This window comes from Eschrichtius robustus, chromosome 2 (genome assembly GCF_028021215.1).
Source record: "Eschrichtius robustus isolate mEscRob2 chromosome 2, mEscRob2.pri, whole genome shotgun sequence".
Taxonomy (NCBI): Eukaryota; Metazoa; Chordata; class Mammalia; order Artiodactyla; family Eschrichtiidae; genus Eschrichtius; species Eschrichtius robustus.
In genome coordinates, this window is record NC_090825.1 from 103561661 (window position 1) to 103586338 (window position 24678).

At 39.2% G+C, this 24678-nt stretch overlaps 1 pseudogene; it reads left to right on the forward strand.

The window, feature by feature from the left end:
* LOC137758909 (small ribosomal subunit protein eS6-like) overlaps window positions 1-24678 on the forward strand; it is a 110353-nt pseudogene that overhangs the window by 78482 nt on the left and 7193 nt on the right.

Here is a 24678-nt window from a genome sequence, read left to right on the forward strand (position 1 = left end):
TTCTCTGGCTAAATAGGGTTGGGTCAGATCATTCAAACATATGCAACTTCGTAACCAGAGCACCAAGAACACAACAATAATCTTAAAATACTAACACAGTTAAAAAGATATTTCAAATTCCTACTAAATAAATATCTTAGCAAACACAGGATTTTATCTTTTGTTAAAAAAAGTAGACTACGTAAGAAAGAGGGTACAAAGAAGAGCCAAGTTTGCTAAATTACAGAGATAAGGAAAAATATACAAAGACTGAGGAAGAATCAAGCCCAAAGCACCTACATGAAGTTCAGAATAAAGTGAGCCAAGAGGAGGACCATGCAGCAGGTGTGCACCACTGGGAGAGCCCTGCTTCTTGGTGGTTTGCCGCATTCAGTACCTACCGCTTGGTGACATAAAACAGTCAGGTGAGGAACGGTTCTTTTGTGTGCCAAATCAACTGGGCTAAGGCGTGCCCAGACAGCTGGTAAAACATCATTTCTGGGTGTGTCTGTGAGGGTGTTTCTGGAAGAGATTAGCATCTGAATCAGTAGAGGAGAAGAGAAGATGGCCCTCACCCATGTGGGTGGGCACCGGACAATCAACTGAGGGCCTGGATAGAACACAATACCAGAGGAAGGGTGGATTCATTCTCTGCTTGAGCTATCTATCTTCTCCTGCCCTCTGACATCCACACTCCTAGTTCACAGGGTTTTGAACTTGGACTGAATTACACCACTGGCTTTCCTGGGTCTCCAGCTCGTACAAGGCAAACTATGGGACTTCTCACCCTACGTAATGACATGAGCCAATTCCTATAATAAATTTCTTTCTACAAAATATAAGTATAAATTAAAGAGATATTTCCTATTGGTTCTGTTTCTCTAGAGAACCCTGACGAACACAATGCAGTGGGAAAAACTCACGTAAGAACTAATAGGACATCCTAGTTATGTTAGCATTGCTTTCCTACTTACAACTGCATATGAACTTGTGTCCTTCAGAGAGGCGTGTGTGGTACCAGAACAGACTGTATTTCACTTTGAAGTGTGTGTACTTATTTCTGTCATCATTTACTGATTTGGATCACTGCCTTTCAAACAGATTTTACTAAATTTAGCTAAAAACTCTGTATTTGTTTATCGGATATTGAGATCACTGTTATCCTGGTTTCCCTTTTTTTCTTGACTATGGTTTTCTTCTCAACTTCTCTGGTTCGTTCCAGGTGGGGTTTTCAGGTAAATTTTTTCTTCTTCCTTTCTTTTTTTGTTATTGCCCTTTTGTCTTATTCTTTGTTAATCATCCTTGTTCTTAAAGTACCTGTGTTTCGATGGTAAGATACCTCATATACATATTTGAAGCAAACAGTGCATAAACAAGCAGTAACACATATTTAAAGAAGTTGATACTACAGACACACCTCATGCAACATATCACCAATCCACTTTTCCACCAGCTTGTTCTCTCCTCTCTCACACAAGCATAATGCTCTCAGTCAAGCATATTACTGTCCCAGGACTGCTTCGACACATTACCACAACCTGAGTGACAGTTTTATACTCTCACAGCTCAGGATCCCAGAAGTCCAAACTCAAGGTGTTCAGAGTGGGTTCCTTCTGCGGGCTTTGAGGGAGAATCCATTTCATTCCTCTCTCTTAGCTTCTGGTGGCTACCGGCAACCTTTGGCACTCCTTGGCCTGTAGACACATCACTGCAACCTCTGTCTCAGTCTTCAAGCTGACTTCTTTGTGCAAGTCTGTCTTCTCCCTTCCTCTCATAAGGATACCCGTCATTGGTTTTAGGAACCACACTAATCCAGGATAACCTCATCTTGAGATACTTAGCTAAAGTACATCTTCAAATAAGGCCACATTCACAGGTATCAGAGGACAAAACTTTTCAAGGGGCACCACTCAAACCACTACAGGCATAATCAGAGCTATTGTGGGTTCAGTTCCAGACCACAACAAAGTGAGTATCAAAATAAAGCAAGTCACATGAATTTTTTTGTTTCCCAGTGCATATAAAAGTTATGTTTACACTATACTATAGTCTATTAAGTGTGCAGTAGCATTGTGTTGAAAAAAAAACAATGTATGTACCTTAATTTAAAAATACTTTATTGCTAAAAATTGCTAACCATCATCTGAACTTTCAGTGAGTGGTGATATTTTTTTTTTGCTGGTGGAGGGTGTTGCCTTGAAGTTGATGGCTGCTGACAAATCAGGGTGGTGGTTCCTGAAGGTTGGGGGGTGTGGCAATTTCTTAGAATAAGACAACAATGAAGTTTGCCACATTGATGAACTCCTCCTTTCAGGAATGATTTCTCTGCAGTATGCCATGGTCTTTGATAGTATTTTATCCGTGGTGGAACTTCTTTCAGAACTGGTGCCAATCCCCTCAAACCCTGCTGCTGCTTTATCAACTAAATTTATGTCATATTCTGAATCCTTTGTTGTTATTTCAACAATCTTCATAGCGTCTTCACTGGAGTAGATTTCATCTCAAGAAACCACTTTCTTTGCTCATCCATAAGAAACAACTGCTCATCCATTAAAGTTTTATCATGACATTGAAGCAATTCAGCCACATCTTCAGGCCCCACTTCTAATTCTAGTTCTCTTCCTATTTCCACCACATCTGCAGTGACTTCCTCCACTGAATTCTTTAATCCCTCAATGTCACCCACGAGGGTTAGAATCAACTTCTTCCAAACTCCTGCTAAGGTGGATATTTGGACCTCTTCCCGTGAATCGTGAATGTTCTTAATGGCATCCAGAATGGTAAATCTTTTCCATAAAGTTTTCAATTTACTTTGCCAGATTCATCAGAGGAATCACCATCTATGGCAGCTATAGATTTTTGAAGCGTGTTTCTTAAAGAATAAGACTTGAAAGTCGAAATGACTCCTTGATCCATGGCCTGCAGAATGGATGCTGTGTCAGCAGGCATGGAAACAACATGAATCTCGTACCTCTCCGTGAGAGCTCCTTGGTGACCAGGTGTATCATCAGTGAGCAGTAATATTTTGAAAGCTATCTTTTTCTGAGCAGTCGGTCTCAACAATGGGCTTAAAATATCCAGTAAACCAACAGATGTACTGCCATCCAGGCTTTGTTGTCCCATTGAGAGAGCACAGGCTGAGAAGTTTTAGCTTAATTCTTAAGGGTCCTAGGATTTTCGGAGTGGTAAAGGAGCATTGGCTTGAACTTAAAGTCAACAACTGTGTTAGCCCCTAACAAGAGGGTCAGCCTGTCTTTTGAAGCTTTGAAGCCAGGCATCGACTTCTTCTCTCTAGCTATGAAAGTCCTAGATGACATCTTCTTCCAAGATAAGGCTATTTTGTCTACATTGAAACCCTGTTGTGTAGTGAAGGCACCTTCATTCATCATCTTAGCTAGATCTTCTGGATAACTTATTACAGCTTCTACATCAGCACTTGCTGCTTCACCTTGCATTTTGATGTTTTGGAGACAACTTCTTTCCTAAAACCTCATGAATCAACCTCTGCTAGCTTCCAACTTTTGTTCTACAGCTTCTCCTCCTCTCTCGGCCTTCACAGAATTGAAGAGAGTTAGGGTCTTGCTCTGGATTAGGTCTGACTTAAGGGAATGTTATGGCTGGTTTGATCTTCTATCCAGACGACTAAAAGTTTCTCCACCTCGGCAATAAAGCAATTTTGCTTTCTTAGCATTCATATATTCACTGGAGGAGCACTTTTAATTTCCTTCAAGAACTTATCCTTTGCAATCACAACTTGGTTAACTGGCTCAAGAGGCCTACCTTTTGGCCTATCTTGGCTTTCCACATGCCTTCCTCACTAAGCTTAATCATTTCTAGCTTTTGATTTAAAGTGAGAGACGTGCAACTCTTCCTCTCACTTGAGCACCTAGAGCTGATTGTAGTGTTATTAATTGGCCTAATTATAATATTGTTGTGTCTCAGGGAATAGGGAGGCCCAAGGAGAGGGAGAGAGACGGGAACAGCCGACAGTGGAGCAGTCAGAACACACGCAGTGTTTATGGATTACATGAGCCGTCTTATACGGGCATGGTACATGGTGCCCCCAAACAATTACAAACGTAACATTAAAAATCACTGATCACAGATCATCATAGCAATCTTAGTAATAATGAAAAAGTTTGAAATATTGTGAAAATTACCAAAATGTGACAGAGACACAAAGTGAGCAAATGCTGTTGGAAAAATGGCCCCGACAGACTTGCTGTACGTGGGGTCGTCATAAACTTTCAATTTATAAGAAACACAGTATCTGTGAAGTGCAATAAAGTGAAGCACAAGAAAACAAGGTATGTCTGGATAGTATGGTTTAAGCAATTTTTGTTGTCTGTCATGGAATGATGATGATAGATTTTACTGAATTGTTGATAATCTCGTGTTAAATAATTGGCTTGGTTAGGACTGTGGACAGTGGCTGCGAGAGTTTTGCTCTGCTTGAAATTAACTTATTTTTATTGAATCTGTGACCTTGGCTGTGTTAGTTGAATACCCCATGAGAAAGTGCTTTGATTAGACAGGCAAGTTCAGGAAAAAATGACTCTAAAGGCCCAACAGTATTAATGTTGGCTCTCCCTCACAGGCAGTATAACTCTTAACAAGTCAATTGCTTTACAGCAACCAGAGTGTGAGATCATTCATAAATTATACAAATTCTCACCGTGGCAAAGTGAAATTTACCTGTAGGGAAAAATACAAATGTAAAAACGTTTCCTGTAGTCTAATTCTGTTTGTAGCAAGATAGAATGATTGCCCTCACCTTCTACCACTATTATACAACCCCACACCAACACACACACACGCAATACTTTGACTAAATACCCAAAGTGATTTCAAGCAACTCACAGAGTATAGACTCAGTAAGCAGTAATTAAGAGCAATGAATTTATTTCCTTTATTTCTTCCTTTTAGTACATTCTAGACTCTGTTTTTAACCTTTCAATATCGCTCACTTAATTAAGAAAAACGACCCCACACCACTCCTCAGCAAATATAAGGGGATCTTGGCATACAAGGCTATTGTTTTCCTTTTCACTGATCTTCCTCTCTAGAACCAAGGAACATGAATCGCAATTATTTTATCCACTGAGAAAGGAAAGTTTAAATCAGTGGCTACATGAGGCTTTTAGATCACTAGATGAAACTAAATGCCTGACTTTAAAAAATAAATGAGTTTACAGATACTACCAGAATTTTACTGGCGTTTCTGTTTATCTGTGGTTTAAAAAAAAATAATGCCAGGGCTTCTGGTGAAATATAGATGACCCTTCGTAGACCTGAGTCAATGTCAAATATCTTATTTTCTCTGGAGCTTCTTGTGTGGTCAACTGTAATTGCTATTCATAGACCCACAGGGCAGGCTTCCAGGTCCAAAATGTACACATTCTACAGTTTGACCCTTCAAGGTGCTGTAAAAACATAAAATACATTTCTTTGGAGAAAACTCTCTGCTACAGCATGGTCCCTTGAACTGTCCAATTTGATCTGCGATTCCTGCTGAGATATGCATTACATCATGGTCTATTTTCGGCTTGTTACATTAATCAAAACCTATGCCATTTATTAAACAGCTTCCTGCAGCTCAGGCATTTGAAATGCAGACTGCCAGCAAGCAGCTGCCAAACACCATGAAGGAAAGAGGTGGGCTGGATTTAAGTAATGTACAAATTGAATTTCAAGTGACTGAGCAGCCTCTTTATCTCTTGGTGACACAACCAGGGACTGTAGCAGCGTTCTTAAGGAAATGAAACCCAGAGCCACGGTTCAATCACGGGGTGGTTACCAAGCCTCTGCCCAGCAGTCTTTCCGGAACTGCTGATGAATGTGACCTTTGCAAAAATGCACAAAGCCTTGATTTCTGCACGGTTAACCTTTACAAGCTGGAACCCCTCTGTGAAACCTACCCACAGCAGAGGGAAGCTTCAGAATCAAAACAGACACATACACATTTCATGAAAGAGCGACTACAAACACGCACATGCTCACACGTATTCTCAGAGGATGAAGACATTGAACCATTTTCAATTATTCTCTCAACTGTGTGTTTCCAAGCATTTACATTCCTCTTCCTTATGAGCAGGAAAGTACCAGGACTCGATGCAGTGTCAACTCTGTACTTAAATGCATTCGCTCCATTTTAGAACTGCCTTGACCGGAATCGGTGGTGGGAATGGAAATTATATGTGTTCAGGTTTGCCAAGAGTCACTGAGACCCTTTGTTCACCATTAAATAATGATCACGTGCACATGTTGAGGAGAAGGGGGTGGGTATTAAATGGACAGCCTCGATTTCCACTGTTGGTCTACCTAGGAAAACCATTTTGCTGTGATAGCATCTCACCATGTTGTTTATTCCAAACGTATTGGATATTCATTGTGAGGATGGGGAGCACAGGGCATTATGAGAGTGACTATGGCAATATTCTTAACCTGTTACAGAAATGAATCAGACTTCCTTTCTATGGCTTCTTCTTGATTTTAATAGCATTTTGTTTTTAAACAAATCTATTTTTTCTCATTATTAATAAGTTGATTCAGATGACATTAATCATTAAGGAAAAGTAAGTTACACTAGCTTATCTAATCCTCTTTTAATGTCTAGTTCTAGTGGTAATATTTTTTTTTTTTTTTTTATAGTGTTGTTTTTTTTTTTTTTTAATTTATTTATTTTATGGCTGTGTTGGGTCTTCGTTTCTGTGCGAGGGCTCTCTCCAGTTGTGGCAAGCGGGGGCCACTCTTCATCGCGGTGCGCGGGCCTCTCACTATCGCGGCCTCTCTTGCTGCGGAGCACAGGCTCCAGATGCGCAGGCTCAGTAATTATGGCTCATGGGCCCAGTTGCTCCGCGGCATGTGGGATCTTCCCAGACCAGGGCTCGAACCCGTGTCCCCTGCATTGGCAGGCAGATTCTCAACCACTGCGCCACCAGGGAAGCCCGGTAATATTTTTTATATCATACTTTTCTCTCAACTAAGCTCTTTACTACCTTATCGTGTGATTTGCCTAGCAAGCCTATGAAGTAATTAGAATAGGGTAAGCTGTTATTATTGATGAGAAAACTAAAGTCCAAAGAGGTTAAAGAGCATGCCAAAGGTCAGCATGGCAAATCACTAGTAATCCTGGAACCTTAACCTCTCCTTTCTGTGATTTCTACGAACCATGAGGGCTATGGCAATAAGGATATGGGGAAACCAGTGACTTCAAAAGACACCTTGATTCATCTTTATAGGGTCTCAATCTGCAGCTTCCTGTACACCGTATTCACTTTAGAATCCTTGTCGAAGTGCAGGAAACCCCTGATCTGCAAACACCCAGCTTAGAAATGACCCAGCCATGCAAACACCCGCTTTCTGGCTGGCTTTTTACTGTCAACTGATCAACCGTGGGGAAATAGAGGGGAGGGTGTAGGGCCAACTTCTAGAGACGTCGTTTAGACGTGAAAAAAAAAAAAAAAAAGTGGGAGGGAGGATACACTGTAAAAGAATAAAGAAAGAGCAGGTGACCTCCAAAGTCATTCATTCAGCCACCATGGGTCAGGCAGGAAAAATGCAAGTTAGTGAAATTCATGAACCCTTTTTAGTCCTTGTGCATTGCACTAAGTATTGAGAACACAGATCCAAGATCTGCCCACAAGTAACTCTAAGCAAAGAATGAGCGAGAAGAATGGTATTTGAAAAGTACAAAGCAAATTCGAACACAGAGGTTGGAAGGTTTATTTCTGGCTGAGGTAACCAGGGAAGGCTTTGTGTCCGATGATGGGGCTGTGATGGATGAGCTGGACTCAGTAAAATCCCAGTTCTCGGAAGTCACGCTAACGTGTTATTACTCCCTTGAGTCCAATTTTCAACCCAAAAGGTTTTGTGGGGATTCTAGTTACTTTCATAAAATGTAAAATACATAAAGCAATGGACATTGTATAAGGCAAAGTCATACCAGTATGTGTTAGGCCCCTCTGTATACCAGATGTATATTATCACTCATCTTTACAACTGTTTCCCAAGGTAGATATTCTAATATCATTTTACAGATGGAGAAACTGAGGCTCAGAAAGGCTAAGTCTCTTGCCATCACCAGTAAGTGGGAAGTGAATGCAGTTATTTTCGAGCAAAGTGTCAAACACACAAATGGTCTTATAGTCCTAACGTGTGCAGATAACCTAGCCCTACTGGTTACTTAGCTGGCTACAGTGTGCTGAATCTTCCACAAAAATATTTTGAGATGGTGAGCTACCGTCAGTGTACTTGACCCCTTTAAAGCTTTCATGTATAACGCAAACCTTTCCAAAATACATGCTCTTTTCTGTAAGACAATGTCCCTTTTATTTTGGCTAAGTATGGTTTCCCTCCTTCCCTGTTCAATACAGGGGCAACTGTCTCAAAGACATGATTTAGCTGAAGTTAAAAATAAGGGGGGAAATGGTATAAGTAAATGTGAAGGCTGATCCTACTTGAAGGAGAGGTGATTGTCCCGGGGAAAAGTAGGCGATTCTTTTTTTATTTTATGCCGCCAACTCTGGCCTATGTCTTTAGAGGCACCTAAGGCCTTAGTGTATTAACTGTTCAGACTTTTGATTTCAAAAGATTACTTCTTCCTAAAGGCTGACCCAGGGCTTGGCTGTGCTGCTTTCAATTCGGGTCTCTAAGAACTGAGCAACTTTCTTTGAGCCTTCAAAGTAAAGCCAAATGCTCCATCCTCAGCGGGAAAGTGACTTTAATTAATTCTGGACGACCTTTCCGTTGAAAAGCGAAACACTGCCCCGAGGCTTTTTAGAAAGGTTAGGTTGTACCTTTTCCCTCTTATTGTGATGAGTTTTGAGAAACACATGTGTGTTTCTCACACAAATCTCTGCTTCCTGCATTCTTGTGGATGAACATGTTCTTTAATAAAGGAAAAACAAAATAAAACAAACAAACGAGCCCAAAAGCCCTGTTTGTAGCCAATTAACTTCTCAATTCTAGCTAGAACTAAACCACAGTATAAAATCTTCAGTAACAATAAAATATGACTAAAGACCTCATCAATTCTCATTTAGCAGATGCTTCGTATTGGACCATCTTTTTCTAATACTTAGGAATTCCATTATTTCTTATTTCAGTGAACACGTTAGGAAAAAAAATTAAGTGAAATGGGATTAGGTTTGCCATTTGTCATTTACTCAGAGCAGAATTCTGGTCTGACATGTGGGCAACTCATACCCAGAGCTTAATGCTTTTAGTAATTATAAGGATCATGTAGAGTATGTTGATTGGTGGGGGGGAAAAAATCTTTATTAACTGCTCAGAAATAGTTAATTCTTCATTAGTCAGAGCACTGCACTACAGGCTGCTGCCTGTGAACCATGGATTAGAGTTTATGATAGTAATAACCTCCCTGAAAAAACATTTGTTACTATACTTAATGACCAGATTTTAGTGCATTAACCTTCCTTGGGAGGTCAACTAACAAAATGCATGTTAACTGCTGGTAACAACCAATTCCTCTGAAATTAATATTTAGCTGCCTTTGGTGTCAAAAAACCTTCCTTCCATATCAGGGCATTAAAAACACTTCTAAATTATTAATAGCGGGCAGGATTCAACGCCTCAAAGATTTCCATGCCAATGTTCTTTATCCTCAGCCTCTTTCTATTTTCTCAAACAGAGTTCTCTTCTGCAGGAACAAGGAAGGCATTCAGGGAAATTAGGTCTCAGAAATGCATGTGGGTCAACAATGCACTGCAGTTTGGAAAAGGTCACTCTTTAAGTTCAACAGGAATAAACATAACAGGAGTGTGAAAGGCGATGTTGAGAGCACTGGGAACCCGACGGGGACAAACTCCCCACCGGGGACAAACTCCCCACCACGCCTGGGCTCCGGAGCCACGGCCCTCTCACCACCTGTCAGGAACTCCCTGCCGACGCATTTTTTGCATCCCTTCTGTGACTGACCTCCTGGCTCATCTCTCCAGCCCCTCCCCCTGCCCTCACATTGGAAACAAACCACACTTATGTCAAAACAACTTCTGAACTATTTCCTTCCCAAGCAACCCCAGAATATAAAACATGTTCTGAAAAGCTGCGCCATTCCCTGGAGAAATTTTATGATTTGGTTACTGCAGCGTGTGCTGCTCGTTGGCCGGGGTAGCCTTGAGTCCTTGCCAAACAATGAAGCATTGCTATTATTAGCCTTCCTATTCAATGGCCACAAAACTGTCCCTGTTGCTATTTTCAGACTGTGTTCTTCTGGTGCAATGGGGCCAACGTTGCACCAGGAGGGCAGAGTAGCTGTCTATTGCCAAAACCTGCACAGTGGCATGAACGTGAAAATGTTTTCATGGGGTTATTTTTTAGGCAGAGGTGAAATACAGATAGAGAGCCAAAGCCCAGCCTGCTGAAAGCTCTGCTAGTGTCAACAGAGACATACCTACTGGCGTTGGGAGAGCGCCCCTGGGACCTCAGTGATGAAGCTGCTGTGTTCAATAATTTCCTCAAATCCCATGAAGGCGGTGACAGTCCTGACTCAGTCATTTACGTCAGCCCAGGTACAGGCACAAAATGATAAACCAATATCATACAGAGCTGCGAGGAAGATGATAAGGGTGACCATGTAAAATGCATGTACATTATAAAAGGGCCTTTTCCTCATGGCATGGTCAGTTACAAACCCAGCAGCAGTGTTTCCAGAGGAGCCAGGCAACTTGTGGGCGTTACTCTTCTAAAAAATGAGCTGTAATTGATATACCATTGTAACAGTGTCAGGTGTACAACGTAATCATTCAATATATATTTGTGAAATGATTACCACAGTAAGTCTAGTTAATATCCATCCCCGTACAGGGTTACAATTCTTTTTCCCTTGTGATGAGAACTTTTAAGATTTATTCTCTTAGCATCCCACTTCACCCATTTTGCTCACCCCCAACCCTGCCTCTGACAACCACTAATCTGTTCTCTGTATCTATGAGTTCTTCTTTTTTTTTTTTTTTAAAGACGCCACATATAAGTGTGATCATACAGTGTTTGTCTTTCTCTGCCTGACTTATTTCACTTAGCATAATTCTCTCAAGGTCCCTCCATGTTTTCACAAATGGCACTGTTTTATTCTTTTTTATGGCTGAATTACATATATATATATATAAATATACACCTATATATATATACACATACATATGTCTGTCTGTCTGTCTATCTATCATCTATCTCACATTTCCTTTATCCATTCACCCATCAGTGGATACTTAGGCTGTTTTCCATGTCTTGCCTATTGTAAATAATGCTGTAGTTAACATGGGGATGCATATATCTTTCCAAGTTAGTGTTTTCATTTATCTTTGGCTAAATACCCAGAAGTGGAATTGCTGGATCATATGGTAGTTCTATTTTTAGTTTTTTGAGGCACCTCCATACCGTTTTCCAGAGTGTTTGAAACAATTTTCACTCCCAGTAACAGTGTACGAGGGTTCCCTTTCCTCCACATCCTTGCCAACATTTGTTATTTCTTGTCTTTTTGATAATAGCCATTCAAACAGGTATGAGAGGATATCTCATTGTGGTTTTGATTTGCATTTCCTTGATGATTAGTGAGGCTGAGCATCTTTTCATGTATCTGTTGGCCATCTGTGTATCTTCTTTGGAAAAACATCTCTTCAGATCCTCTGCCTACATTTTAATTGGGTTAGGTTTGTTCTTGTTGTTGTTGAGTTGTATGAGTTCTTTATATAATTTGGATATTAGCCTCTTATTCAATATGATTTACAAATATTTTCTCCCATTCCGTAGGTTGAGTTTTCACTTTGTTGATGACTTCCTGGACTGTACAGAAGTTTTTCAGTTTTGATGTCTTCCCACTTGTTTGTTTTTGCTTTTGCTGCCTTTGCTTTTGGAGTCAGATCCAAAAAATCATCCCCAAGACTGATGTCAAGGAGCTTACCACCCATGTTTTCTTCTAGGAGTTTATGGTTTCAGGTCTTATGTTCAAGTCTTGAATCCATTTTGAGTTAGTTACTGTGCATGGTATAAAATAGTGGTCCAGTTCCATGCTTTTGTGTGTGGCTGTCCAGTTTTCCCAACACAATTTATTGAAGAGACTGTCCTTTCCTCATTATATATTCTTGGCTCTTTTGTTATAGATTAATTGACTGTATAAACATAGGTTTATTTCTGGGTTCTCTGTTCTGTTCCATTGATTGAGGTATCTGTTTTTGTGCCAAAACAATACTGTTTTGATTACTATAGCTTTGTAATATAACTTGAAATCAGTGAATGTGATGCTTCCAGCCATCTTTCTTTCTGTTTGTTTGTTTGTTTATACTGCAGGTTCTTATTAGTCATCAATTTTATACACATCAGTGTATACACATCAATCCCAATCGTCCAATTCAGCACACCACCATCCCCACCCCACCGTGGTTTCCCCCCTTGGTGTCCATACGTTTGTTTTCTACATCTGTGTCTCAACTTCTGCCCTGCAAACCAGTTCATCTGTACCATTTTTCTAGGTTCCACATACATGCGTTAATATATGATATTTGTTTTTCTCTTTCTGACTTACTTCACTCTGTATGACAGTCTCTAGATCCATCCACGTCTCAACAAATGACTCAATTTCATTCTTTTTTATGGCTGAGTAATATTCCATTGTATATATGTACCACAACTTCTGTATCCATTCATCTGTCGATGGGCATTTAGGTTGCTTCCATGACCTGGCTATTGTAAATAGTCCAGCAATCCTTCTTAAGATTGCTTTGGCTATATGGGGTCATTTGTGGTTCCATACACATTTTAGGATTGTTTGTTCTATTTCTGTGAAGAATGCCATTGAAATTTTGATAGGGATGGCACTGAATCTGCGGATTGCTTTGCATAGCATGGATGGGTCATTCTTGTTTCTTTCTGATGGATATTTTTGTACTATTGGAAATTTAGTACAGACAGGGGGCCATTAAAATTTTGGGCCTGTTTTCATTTGAAAACACGATTTGCTATCTGACCACTCAGCTAGGACAAGTAAATCAAGCAATTTAAATTTAATAGCTAGATTCTTCATTACTTTGGGAATAATTTCTAATCGAAAGGCTGCCATGCCATTGCATATATATTATTCCTCCTTTCAATTGTTGCTGCTTTTCGCTTTTTTTATATTGTCTTAGGAAAGAAGTATTTGCAAACAGTAAATAAGCAATTCTTTCTTTTAAACCATGACAGATTTTGCAGATTCAGTTGCTAAAATTTCAGATGATGGTATCTCTCTCTTAAGGTTTGGTGTTTTACTTTTTCATTTAAAAATACAAATTACAAATTAAACAATTAAACTTTTTATAAATTCAGTGAAAAAGACAGGATGTTATTTTGGTTTTTAAAATAGTTTTTGCTAGACGTTTTTTCTTAACAGAGGCATTTAGAAAAAGATCTCTTTCCAAATATAAAACTGAAATATGAACTGTTGACATTCTCCCCTGCCACCCTTTTTCCCACGGAAATATCAGTTATATTCTGCTGGTAGCCAGCTTTCAGACATAGTGTTCTGAACGGTAGGAATGATCAAAATACAGTTATTGTCTTGGTCTGCTTTATCTCTAAACTGATAAGGTTTCTGAAAGCTATTTAATTGTCCTGTGAATCATTAACTTCATTATGTTTACAGAGAATATGTTATCTCCCCTGATTCTTAGGAACTGTGGATCCTTCATCAGTGACCTGGAATGGTTGCTATGTGCAATGCAGCTAATGTACCTGTGCAATTTATTAGTGCCAGGTAGAGTTTTAAATCAGCATGTTGATTGTAGTGTTGTTCACTTAATGAACTTCCATGCACTGCTTCCTGAAAACCCTTTTATGGTTTCTGTTGGCTCCATATGGCATTCTGATGAGCTTACACTTCTCCTTAAGTGCTTCTATATCAGAAAACAAGAGCAAAGCTAAAACAAAGTGAGTCATCTGGTTTTGTCTTTGCTTTCACTGCATGAGATAATGTGGAGGTGTTAATTACAAGACTTCACTGAGTCTTGACTAATAACAGTGTGCAAACAAATGTATGTCAGGCTCAGCCACAGAAATGCTTCTACTAATAAGGTAAAACTAGCAATTAGAGCTGACAATGAAGTAATACTTTCCGCTGAATATTCATTAATGAAGTTCTTGTTTGGGAGAAGGGAGGCTTCTGATTGTCCAGATGGATACCTAGAATAGGAACCCTGGTCATTCCTTTTAAATGAATTAACCACCACTTGGTGAGCCAGCACACTGGATTAATTCCCTTTTGTACTAACGCACTGACCCTTTGCTTCAAAGGCAGAGCCCTGATGACCACTGAGATCCCTCAATCCGTGACCTTGGCATAATAGGGACAAATTGAATTCCCAGAAGGAGAAAAATGATAGTGACCACAGAACATCACAAACAGCGGGCTGGAGACACAGCATGTTTTATTTAAATTCTTCGCTACAGCTCCTAGGGTTTCAGGGAGAAAAAGTGTGATTAGCTTACCTAACCCAGTCATGTCACTTCATCTGATGTTTTCCTTTTTTTCCCTTTTCCCTTTCCCTTTCCTCCCCTCCTCTTGTCTCTCTCATTCAGAGAGTAGTTCTGACATACTTCTTTAAGCACACAAGATGCACTGTTTTCATGCCAAAAAAGACACCTCCCAGGAAAGAGAGCTTTGGGCATTGACGGCTCTTTCATACTCTGCACCGTTATTTCTTTTTCATTTCTTTTTTTTTTTTTTAGTTACTTTTTATTGGAGTACAGTTGATTTACAATGTTGTGTTAGTTTCAGGTATACAGCAAAGTGAATCAGTTACACATATACATATATCTGTTTTTTTGTTTTTTTGTTTTAGATTCTTTTCCCATATAGGCCATTACAGAGTATTGAGTAGAGTTCCCTGTGCTATACAATAGGTCCTTATTAGTTATCAGTTTTATATATAGTAGTGTGTATATGTCAATCCCAATCTCCCAATTTATTCCTCCCCCCTGCACTGTTATTTCTGACGCCAGATCACGAGCTGTACTACCCGGGTGATATATGCCTTTTTGGCATTTCTTAGTAAAGATGCCCAAATGAGAGACTCTACTGATGAAAGCGTTTCCTTTAGGGGACACTTTAAAGGCTCTCTATATATCTACAGAAATACAAAGGGGGATGTATATTTTTTGGATTGGGAGAACACAAAATCTTCCATTGCAATAAACCGTCAATGTATCAAAGTTTTAGAATGGATCATGACCTGGGTAAAATAAAACAACCTTCCGTTTTGACTTTCTTGACAGCCCAAATCCTAATTTGGTGGAAGTGGCTCTGTGCCCTGATTAGAAAGCCACAGTCCCAGCCTTCTTTGCAGTTAGAGGTGGTCACAGAACATACATCTGGCCAATGGTGTATAAGAGGAAGTTACTCAAAGCTACTGAAAATAGGACAGAAGCTGCTGAGAGGCACACATTTTGTTCTGTGTGTTCTCCTGTAGTAGCCGGAACCAACTAGCCGGTCTGTACTAGACCATGAGGAAAAACTGAAGAGAATCATAGACCCGGCAATAACAGTGCTCTGTACTTCTCCTGATTTGAGGCATCCCTCCCTCCTCCTCCACATGATGCCAGTAATTTTCAGTTCTCTGATTTGCACAGCCAAATGTAATTCCTAATTGAAATAGACTATGGTATCAGAACCGTTGGGGGGTGTGGGCAGGAAAGGATGCTTCAAGTAATAGAACCTAAAATGTTTAATTTGCTTAATGGAAGAGGTGGGATGATGAGGGCACTATTGCGGGGGGTAAAGCTGGATGACCCATATTAAACAGGGCAAAACGTTTTTTCAGACTCTAGGAATGCTGTCTACTGACTCCTAAGTAATCCAGAATGTTGGCATGTGTTGGACCCTTCTTGCTGCTTTTAGCAAAGCCGTAAGGGACTGATGAACTAATTCAGGACACACACAGTCTACAAACAGATGCGGAAGAAAAGACAGTGCTGCTAAGAGAAGTGCTTTTCTCAAGACTTACAATCTAAGTTGTTTGAGAATCTCAAAAGCTGGAGCCTTTTCATAGCTAGGATCAATGTTTGACGGCTGGAAAAGAAACTCAAAATATAATGGAAAAGAAAAACAGAAGCTAAGTTCTCTCTCCTGTAATAGCCTGAGCGTAAGGAGGAAAGCCATGAAGTGCGTGGCTCCACGGTGCCTTTCTACCTTACTGCTTCTGCATCTCCTTGTCACAGGGATCCAAGATGACTCTCAACCACATGGGCATTTCAGCAGGCAGGAGGGGAAAGAGGGAAAGAGAGGGTACCCTCTTCCCTTTAAAGGCATACTCTGGAAGTTGCACACATTGTGCCTTTCTACCTTACTGCTTCTGCATCTCCTTGTCACAGGGATCCAAGATGACTCTCAACCACATGGGCATTTCAGCAGGCAGGAGGGGAAAGAGGGAAAGAGAGGGTACCCTCTTCCCTTTAAAGGCATACTCTGGAAGTTGCACACATTATTTCTGCACATAACTTATTTGACAGAATTTAGTTGTATGTCCACTCCCAAGCACGAGGTCTTTAACCTGGGCCACATGTGCTCCGCTAAAAGCCATGGGTTCCATGACTATGGAAGTGGGGGAAGAACTGACACTGCCTCCCTTGTAGGGTTGAATATCCAGCTTCTCCTCTACCTCAAGTGGAAACCATTCTAAGCTGAAGACCCTACTCTGTTTTCCTCCTCTGATCTCCTTCTGAAAATCCAGCTTTCAAAAGCCGCCTACACCAATCTTAAATTTTTCATGCTCCACATTAAAAAAAAAAAAAGCAATGTAGCTTTAATAAGATAGCAATACTTTGTATTTATATTTCACTCTTCCATTGGGCCAAAGGGTTATAGTGTTGGAATGTTCTTTGGCAATTCCAATCAGGAAAAACAAAATCTAAAAAATCTTTTGAAGATATCTAGGATAGTGGAAATGTCTCAAGATTTAGTTCTAATTAGCCTCTGAAATAATGTTCCTGGCAACTCTGTTGCATTGACTGAGTTCAGATCAGGCATCCTGGAACATTTCCTTCTGTTTTGAATGAGGTACATTGCTAATTCTCTAATCAATGAATGAACACTCCATTTGTCAAACAGCATAATTGCCATTCAATGAATATAATTCATAGCTAATTGTTAAATAGGAATAATTTGCTGTGACTTGACTAGGTTGTATTCCTTGACTTATGGGACCATCTAATTAAATAGTGGAAAAATCTTTTTTAAACCTATATTTTGGAGAAAAACTTGGCAATATGTTTTTGAAATCACACATGGGATGGATTCATTGATTCAAACATTGTGTGAACAAGTAAGCTGCTACAAGGATGGTCACTGAAGCATTATCTACAATACCGAAAAATTTCAAGCAACTTACCTATCCATCTACAGGGGATTAGTTAAATAAAATATAGTATATCTATGCGAAAAAACAAAAAAGTTATGCAACCCTTAAAATAAGGAGATAGGTCCATGGGGAAAGGTATTCAAGATACAATATTAAGATTTAAAAAATTATAAAACAATATGTATAGTTCAAGTTCTTTTGTGTAATACAGAACAAATCAGGAAACATACACATATAATTGTATATGCATGGAGGTTTCCGGAAGCATATACGAGCAGCAATTAATAATGTTTACAACTAAATAGTAGACTGGTTGTCCTGGGATGAGGAATGAAAGACTCTTACCTTTTACATTATAAACCTTCTGTATTTGTTGAACTTTTTACCTTAAATGTGCATTCGTTTTAAATTTTAAACAATTATTAAAACCTCTAAAAATAATTTTGTTCCAGTGTATATGGTCTTTAAACATTTCATGGAGTATATCGCATAAGGAAATATTGAACGAGTGTCTAAAGTGAATTCTGCTTCCCTTTGTTTTATATTGATTAAGAGCCTCCTTCCAGACAATCTACTGTATTTGTTTAGATAACATAAAACCTGATACTGATTTGTTTCATTTGTACTCTTGCCCCAGAAGCAAAGCCACTGTAAAGGCACACCATCAGATCTTTCAGTCATGGATTTAATATCTTGCAAATTATTTTCTTTTTTTCTAAAGTTTACTTTCACAAAGGGTTTCAAACTTAGTGAAGTTTGTCTTATTCAGCGGTTTTGGAATTCACTGGAGAAAAATGAGAAATGTTCTTTGTCTCAAACTAAGTTTAATCCCTTTCCTTATAACTACGAAGCCCTGGCCAGAACCTGCCAAGGAAGAAATCGTCAGTAATTTCCTACCTTATCTGCAAGGTGAAAAACAGATGAAAGGAGCTGATGCTCACTTTGACAACTCACAAATTTATTTAAAAAATTTCCCCATTTATTAAAATGAAAAGTGCTCAATCAACTGGACCTCAAATTTCAAACAAGTATGTGGTAAGTACAATTTCTGCTCATTTTAAGAAAGAGTGCATTCCTCTTAGGGGAACACAAGGCTGAAGTCTGCAGGAGCATGAATTTGAATTTGATTGTTGTATGAAATTGTATGAAATCAATAAGAAGGCCCGACTTCTCTAGCCTCAGGGGGTCATAGGTCACAGCAGAGAAATGTTCATTTCGTAGGAGCTCACGTAACAACCACACTTATCATTATGGTACAGAAAAACCAATGATTGAGGCTATGTCCTATAAGCTACTGTGTCCTAGGCCCTCTGCCTGCAAAGGGAGAAGACAAACTCTGTCATCTGAGACTTTATCACCTAGTTGGAGGAGACCAGATTTTGCTATGGAAATTCTTCATAACGAAAAAGTTTTATGTTGCTATACCACAGTATTCATTTCTGAACTTCAGAAATTGAGAGCTTAGCTATGCTATAGAAAGACCCCTCCACATGAATGTGATAAATGCTTTTTAAATCTAATTTGCAAACAGGGAAGGGTAAGAATGGCTGAACAATAATAGCACTTATCACGATAGGCACCTACTCTGAGTTCCACCCTTCACAGACATTCTCTCTAAACTTCACATGGATCCCACAAAAATGGATACTATTCGTTTCATTTTCCAGAGGAAGAAACTGAGGTTATGCACCAGTTAGCGACTGAGTCAGGAATCAAACCCCAAGCACAGGTTCTTTGAACCTCTGAGCTCTAATGCTTTGTACTCCTAATGAAGGGAAGTGGAGATGGGGAGGGGGTAGGGAAAACCTTTACATTCTTTTTTTTCCTCCTGAAACCCTTTAAAAAGACAGACAGGACAAAAGAAGAATGCGTGTTCTATATGCACGATTCTTTGCCGCCCTCTGACGAAGTACCTCAAAAGCTAAGCTTCTATCAATCCTGGAGAGATAGGATCGGTGGAGCATTAGTGATGGAATGAATGGTTGAAAAGAACGGCGGCGACCAAAGAAGTTTTTATGCAGAGAAAACCCCAAATCTGGAGCAAAGCCCTCCTGTTCATTTTATCTCACAAAAGGCAGGTAGTGCTGCCTGTTAAGGTAATGCGTTACTACACTATTTGGAAAAACTACAGTTCTAATTAGACGAGCAAATAAATGTTCATTTCAATTTATTAATATAGCTGTAGGCCTTGTTACACTTTATCTCTTGGTTCTGAGACCAATCCGTCTCGAGCTGGGAATCATTGTGGGGAAGTAACGGGTTTTAATAATGGATACAGGCAGTGAATTATTCAGGCAGATGGGAGCAAGCCTTGATGCCTTCACTCACTTCTTTAATTAACTGTGAGATGCTGACGAGTCTGGGCTGACTCGAGGCTTTCTAAGTTCATCTCCATCAGAACTGTGAATTTTTCTTGAGCCATGGATATCTTGTGTTCTGGCTCATCCGTATCTGAGAAAAAGGAACGCCCGTTCTCCTGTCACCATTTTGTCTTATGGTCTGAATTTCTTTGTCTGCTTCAATATTATTTTCATGCAACATTTTTAGCAATGAACATTTTTCTTGATAAAACCCACACCTTCGTTTGACTGCACCTCTGGATACGACTTCAGCAAAAGAAAATCCAAAATATTTCAATCCTGATTTAAGTCTGAGAACTAACCCATAAACAAAACAAAATCCGGTTCTGGTCACTGAAGCCCATTTGCTTGGCTTAAAGCCACTTGTTTTAATGGCTTAGAAAGAAATGAACTGCTAGAAAAGAATTTTTACAGCCTTCATTCGACAGAGCATCAAACAAACAAAACTAAAACTCTTATGAGATGCAGACTGCATAATTTGCATGGGACAGGGTATACTAGTTATGGAGCTTTGCAATGTGCCCTAGTGGTTCCTGTAAATAAAAGTTCTAAATGATGGAACATGGCCTTGTCCAGTGAATTTTCTCCTTTGCTTAACACAGATTTTCTGAGTGGGAAATATAGCTTGTAGACTTTGCCCCAGTGTAAATCAATGGATTTGCTCTGAACATGTTAATAACATGCTTAGATAACCGATTGCTCTTATTTGGGCAATCTACTTTGCCATTACCTGTTACTATGAAAATTTTGTTTCAAAAGTGCTCATAAGCTGCTATACAACCATTTACTAATGCTGTGACAAGAGAGTTCCTCTTTCAGTTTTGTCACAGCAGAGAGAAAGTAAGGATCTGGGGGAGGTCTGAGCTCACCACTTCTTGGTAGAAATTGAATCACGATTTCTATAAATCAAAAGTCATGTTAAAAGCGCTGTGAAGTAAACAATGATGTATACAAATTAGCAGCATGACTGTAGTCAATACAAATCAAAGTGGCTTTATGAACGTATTGATGTTTTCGGCTCTTCTAAGGTTGAATACATTTAAGTGTTTATCCCCCAGGGCATTGTTGGTTTAAATGAATCTATTTACTCTGAGACCAGACCACAGTTGCAGCTGGAGACACAAACTATCCACACTGACCCAAAGGTGGTTCTGACCCAAACCCAGTGACCCCATCTGTGGCCAGATGCTCATGGTAAACTGAAATTAAATGAACGACACTCGGGACAAAGACACTTGTATAAAAAAGTGGCTACGTTTGTGTTCGGTTTTCCTTATATATTAATTTCAAAGTTTGGAGTCTCTTGGAATGCAACACAAAAATTTTTTCTAAGGATTTGGCCCAATAGCACGCGTCTGGATGTGAATCCTGTATCAGGATTTAACTTAAACTATGCTTCTAAGAGACTGATTCTGTATCTTCAAGTTGCATCAATACATCCTGTTACGGGATATTGACTAACTAAGTAGGTGCCATAGACATATCTTGCTTGTCTGAAAGGAAAGTTTATTTTTATATCCAAATGCCATATTTTAAAAATCAGATAATGCAGGCATCCTGTTAGGATTTACTAGATTAGCTAAAGAACACAAAACATCAGATTGTAATTAGATGACTACAGAGAAAAAACATAGGATGCATATTTCCACAAAATATCTGGCATCCTTCAGCATATTCAAAGTAAAGATAAGTCATCTATTTTGGCCTCTCTGTGATTTAGAAAAGGGTTCTTTGCACAATGGCTACACATTGGAATTCATCTTGCTTTTCTGAGAATATTACAGCATCTCACTATGCCTCCAAAAGGACCAGCCTCAAAATTATCAAGGGCACTTACATAGAGACCAGCAGTTAGAAAGAACACAGAAATGAAACACAGACTGATAAGTGGGTGGAAGTCATTCATCTTTTAAAGCCCATAAAAAAAAGAGAATTTTAAATTAAAACGTCTACAATAGGTTCAACACCTCTCTCTCAGCCCCTCCCCTCCCTTTGTCATAGAACAGCATTCAAGTGTGGGAATGTTTCTCTTAAACATGTGTAAATCACACATTTAGTCATGCTCCAGGCAGGAGCCCCTACCAAGGGGTCCAAGGGGAGGGAGGCAAAGGATATTAAATACTAGTCCAGCAGTGTGTTAATGAAACATTTACACAAGCATTTTGTGTGGTTATAATAAAAAGGGGGGCCTCTTTCATGGCACCCTTTCATTACTTAGCACAATCTTTAAGAGGATTAATGTTGGGGGAGGTAGGGGTAAGAATGTGCTTATCAGTTGAGTCTCAGGATCAGTAATGCCAGTTCTTAATAGATTGCCTCTGGATTTGGGATTACTGCCGTGCAAATTCTTCCAGGCTTTCAATAGAATAGAGAGCAGTTTGTTTTCTCCCCTTCGATGCGGAGAGCTATTGACTTCGTGATGAAATGACCTGGGACTCAGTTTATTCATATTCCTCCTTTCTCCTCCGTCACTTCAAACAGAGAGACTTATTTATTTATTTAGGCTCCTGGTGGCTGATGCATCAATATATGCATTCATGCCACTGTTACTCTGATTAAGAAGCAGCTAAGGAAGCAAGTTTAATAGCAACCAACTGACTTTTATGACATTCATATCAAGCATCATATCAAGAAAAGGAAGTTACTGAGAAGACAGCTCTACATTTTAGAAGTTGTTTGTTCTCTGCATCTCATTTTCTGAAAGGTTTCCAAACAGCTCAGTTAAACTACATATTTTGGAGGACACTGAAGCTAGTAAGTGGCCCTTTTATTTTTCTGGGGAGTTAGAGGCAGCTTTTGTTGGCAGTCTCCTGAAAGAGTACAGCACTGATGGATCATGCTGCCTGAGGTCCCGTGGCTTCTCACTATTTTTAGCACAAGGAAGATGTTAGTTGAAACAGTGTACAATGGACTAATCAGCCATAATAGAACTCACACTGTTTTTTACTTCACATTGCACTTATTATGTGCCTTGAATGTAAACAGCTCTTTGCTCTGACAAAGATGGCAGCTTGCCATGGTGGGATTCAGTCTTCTCTAAAGCTCAGTAAACATTGAATAGAAACAAGCCTGAGGACTCTGAAAAAGCAATTGTTTGAATGTATGTCACTCGCAGCCTTAGACAAAATTATTTTTGTTCCTTCCATCCTTTACTCTCCACCTCCTTCCTCAAATTAGCAAGCATTCACATACACCAGTTATCTGTGTATGAAAAATTATTTCGATCATTTCTCCACCCACATTTAAAGAAGGAAAAAATCACATTTTACATAAAGCTTTGAATGATGACACCCTGTACAATTTACACTCATTGTGAAACATGTGCAACTTAATGTAATAATATAAAGCTTGATCACGTAAGTAAATTGAAGTCTCTTTAAAGTATGATAAGAGAGATTCCGATTCTCTTTAAAATTACACCCAACACCAAAAGGAAGGTTATTTTTTTGTACCATCTGTATCTGCCATTAGCAGATTCAATAGTTTGCTCTCAAAACAGATTTAGAGCAATTTACTATAAAGTAAATTGTTGTTGGCTAGCCTTCCTACGTTGTTATCATCCCATGATTTTCCAGCCATGTTGGCTTATTTAAAAGTATTTTGAATTATGATCATAGTAATACATGCCTATGACATAAACAATCAAATAGCAGAAGAGGGTTTATAAAGAAAACTATCCCTTTCCCACATAGCCCTTTCCATGCTCAGGCCCATTTCCAGCAACAATTTTTAACCTTTTTGGCTTTTTAGCTCTTCTGGGAATTACCTTCTAAACTCTAAATAAATAATAGGCTTATAATGGTTTTTCTTGACTCATTCAACGAATGATTCAACAAATATTCATTGTGGGGTGGGAATGTAAATTGGTGCAGCCACTGTGGTAAACAGTATGGAGGTTTCTCAAAAAACTGAAACTAGAACCACCGTATAACCCAGCAATTCCACTCCTGGGTATATGTCCAAAAAAAAAAACAAAAACACTAATTTGAAGAGATATTTGCACCCCATGTTAGTAGCTGCATTAGTTACAATTGCCAAGATACGGAAGCAGCCTCAGTGTCCATCAATAAATGAATGGATAAAGAAGATGTGGTACATATATACAATGGAATGCTACTCAGCCATAAAAACAAATGAAATTTGCCATTTGCAGCAACATGGATGGACCTGGAGAGCATTAATCTAAGTGAAATAAGTCAGATAGAGAAAGACAAATACCGTATGATATCACTTATATGTGGAATCTAAAAAATACAACAAACTAGTGAATATAACAAAAAGGAAGCAGACGAACAGATATAGAGAACAAACTGGTGGTGACCAGTGGGGAGAAGGAAAGGGGGAGGGGCAATATATGAGTAGGAGATTAAGAAGTACAAACTACTATGTACAAAATAAGTTAAATACAAGGATATATTGTACAACATGGTGAATATAGCCAATATTTTATAAAAACTATAAATGGAGCATAACCTTTAAAAACTGTGAATCACTACATTGTCCACCTGTAACTTATATAAAATTGTACAGTAACTATACTTTAATTAAAAAAAACCAAGTATTCATTGTGTGCCCACTATCTGTCAAACTCTCTTCTAAGACTGAGATACAAGAGGAAACAAAACAGACAAAAGTTCTTGTTCTCATGGAGCTTACATTCTGTTAGGGTGGTGATGAGGAGAGTTAAGTAATAAACAACATCCATGAACAACTTCTATAGTATATTCAAAAGTGAAAACTGCTGCTGAATAAAAGAAATGGGAAAGGTGGGCAAAGGGAGCACTGAGGAGGAGAGGTGGTTTGCAGTTTAAAATAAGGTGGTCAGTGATGACCTAGCTGAGAATGTGATATTTGAGCAAAGACATGACGGAGGCAATTCAGTAATCCATGAGAATATCTCAAAGGAGAGTGGTCTAGGCAGAAGGAACAGCAAGTGCAAAGGCCCTGAGGCAGGAACATGCCCCCCCAAATGATACAAATGAACTTATTTACAA